Source organism: Gekko japonicus, unplaced genomic scaffold (assembly GCF_001447785.1).
Source record: "Gekko japonicus isolate JY-2015 unplaced genomic scaffold, Gekko_japonicus_V1.1 scaffold46, whole genome shotgun sequence".
NCBI classification, from domain to species: Eukaryota; Metazoa; Chordata; class Lepidosauria; order Squamata; family Gekkonidae; genus Gekko; species Gekko japonicus.
In genome coordinates, this window is record NW_015169173.1 from 614,030 (window position 1) to 616,896 (window position 2,867).

The 2,867-nt window shown below is 46.5% G+C and overlaps 1 protein-coding gene across 1 annotated transcript in view; it reads right to left on the reverse strand.

Moving 5' to 3' along the window:
• Positions 1-2,867, reverse strand: part of LOC107114368 — an 11,338-nt gene that overhangs the window by 8,266 nt on the left and 205 nt on the right. The gene's annotated exons all lie outside the window — the stretch shown is intronic.

Below are 2,867 nucleotides of genomic sequence, written 5' to 3' on the forward strand. Positions count from 1 at the left end.
ACGATCTGGGCCACGTCCCCAATGTGAGCGACGTAGCACGTCACTTCCTGTGATGTGCTGGTGGCGTGTGCACGCTTTGCGCGCGCACAAATCCTGAGAGAGCTCCCGGAGCCCGGCAAGGCTCCCCCGCTGGCAAGGGTAAGTACACTTGGCAATCCTAATCCCTCTCCTGCCTAAGCCCCATCCTCCTCAGGCTCCATCCTCCAAAGATCCAGGTATTTCCCAACCAATGCTCCCTCTAAGCCGTGGAGTCTTGTGAGCAAAAATTCTACTTAGTGAGCTGTTGGCATTAAATTTTTGAACCAGCAATTTGGCTACTGCATAAATTAGTTTGCTCTGGAGCCATCCTTCCTGAGGGAAGACCAAAATGTTATTATTATGAGTTATGTTATTATTATGAGTTATTATTAGGGTTGCCAGCTTGGGTTTGGGAACAGTGTTCCCGCTAAGCTGAGTCAGTGTGAGCCGCGCTAGCCCACTCTGGCTGCCAACCTCGTGCAAGCCCCGACGCCTTCTTCCAGCCGCGCTCGCCAAGCCCGCCGCTGGAGACCGCCCGCTCGCAAGTCTCGCCATTTTTTTTTCCAGCTCGCCGGCCGTGCTCGCAAGGCCCCGCTGCCGGAGATCAAGGCCCGCCGCCCTCTTCCGGCTCGCCAGCCGCGCTCTGCCTCAGGGCCGCTTCATTGTTTTTAGTCCTCCATGTAACCCTTCCTATCCTTTAGTAAATTTTCTTTTAGCTAATTTACACATGTATGCTGGGTTATTGTTTTTATGTGCCAACAATATAGGCAAATGTGGTGGTTGGCATGTCTCCAACTTCCCTTGTCTCTGGAGGGCAAAATCCTCTTTGAAAAGATCAAACAGCCAGACCTTGGGCCTACACCCAGAAGAGCATGTGAACTCCCAGGAAATGTGCTACAGTAAAGGAATATTCACTAGCTATCCATGCAAATCAGCTCACCCTTCACACTGATAAATTCCTCCATTTCTTTATGCTCTGCAGCTATATCATTTTTACAGGGATGACAAATATTTATCTAACCCTTATACCTCTTTCAGCCAGCATTTTATATGCAGCAAAAAGCAGGGGTTAATGTTTATATATATACACACCACAAAGAATCCCTGATTTCTATATAATACACAAGGAAGAAGAGGCAAGTTTTGTTCTGGCATTTGCCAGCCATACTGAATCTAAGGTGCCTCTACAAATGGAAGAGAAAGTTTTGCAACTTTGAGGGGCCAAGCTGTGAATTCTGGTACAGCTCCATGATGGAATCATTTGATACGTAGTTAGGGCTGTCAATTGGCCAGGAGAAAAATGTCCCGTCCCTTTGACAGAGGCTTAACATGTGGAAATGGGAAGTCAAAGCTTTCCATAATATGAAGGGTTTTTTTATAAAGCACCCATTATTTGCTGCAGATCAAACTGATATTAAAGCAGAGGTCCATCAGTGGCTATTAGCCACAAGGTATAGATAGGAACTCTCAGTCTGGGGCAAGTGATGCACTGTATTCTTGGTGCTTGGGGGGGGCAACAGTGGGAGGGCTTCTAGTGTCCTGGCCCCACTGCTGGACCTCCTGATGGCACCTGGTATTTTTGACCACTGTGTGGCAAAGTGTTGGACTGGATGGGCCATTGGCCTGATCCAACATTGTCTTATCTTATGCTGTTATGTTCTTATGTTAAAGGAATAGCTAGAGAGACCAGTTCAAAAGTTAGCAAACCTATGATGTAGCTTAGCAGTGCTATATGTGTAGAGAGTGATTTTTGGATCAGGGCCAGAATGGTGAGGAAGAGGAGTTCTTTGGGTTACCAGGTCACAGTGCGGCAGTGGCAGTGGAAGCCACAGCTGACGGTGTTCCACTCTCGAAATAGTCAGTGTGCTCTTGTGGTTGATCTAAATTGTGAATGTGCCTTTCCGCAATCCATGGAGTGAGTCCCCCTGCTGTAGACATAATATCCCTCTAACGCAAACAGCCACATTTGCCCATCAGTTTCAAACTCCAGAATCACAAGAGAAGACATTGTAGGGAAACGTCCTTCTGGTTGAATCAATGAGTTCTCCCAAAGAACATTTTGTGAGTGCAGGAATCCCTTTCCCAATCTCCTGTCACTCATATCAAACTAAATCTTTTCAAAGTAATGCTAGAAATCTAGCTGTCCCCCTCTCTATTCGTAGCAGTTCTTTGTTTAATTTCCTCCTCCCATGATTTTGCTTTGTCAATAGACATCATCGACCTGAATAAGAAGTCTCAACACTTAACTTTACAGTGACATAAACATGAAATTGCGGAACAGTCCCCCTGCCTTGTGTATTTGAGCCACATACAACTTTTCTTCAACATTACACCCCCTATTCTTTCTGGTGGCTTCTCTGATGCACCCATTTCCCCCACATCCTCTCCACACAAAGGCTCACTTGCCAGCACGATCAAGTAGCATGAAATGGTTGGGCTACTTGATGCCTCTGACAGGAAAGGGACCCCAACACATGTTCATCTGACCTGGCTGCAAAAACTAACAGGCAAGGGACTGCTTCTCCTTGAAAGCTTTTCTCCATCTTAGTTTCCAAACTGGAGCACTTTGTTTAAAAGCATCTACACCAATGTTCCGTCTACGATGTGGAGTCTTGTGAGCAAAAATTCTACCTTGTGAACTACGGGCATTAAAATTGTGAGCAAGCGATTTGCCTACTGCATAAGTCAGTTTGCTCTGGAGCCATCCTTCCTGAACTAAGACAAAAAAGTGTGAGCCGGAGGCTAAAAACTGTGAGCTAGCTCAGACTAACTCAGCTTAGAGGGAACACTGACACAATACTGTGCTGTAATTGCCAGGCGTCCTGCTTTCCTATTTCCCTGGTGCACTC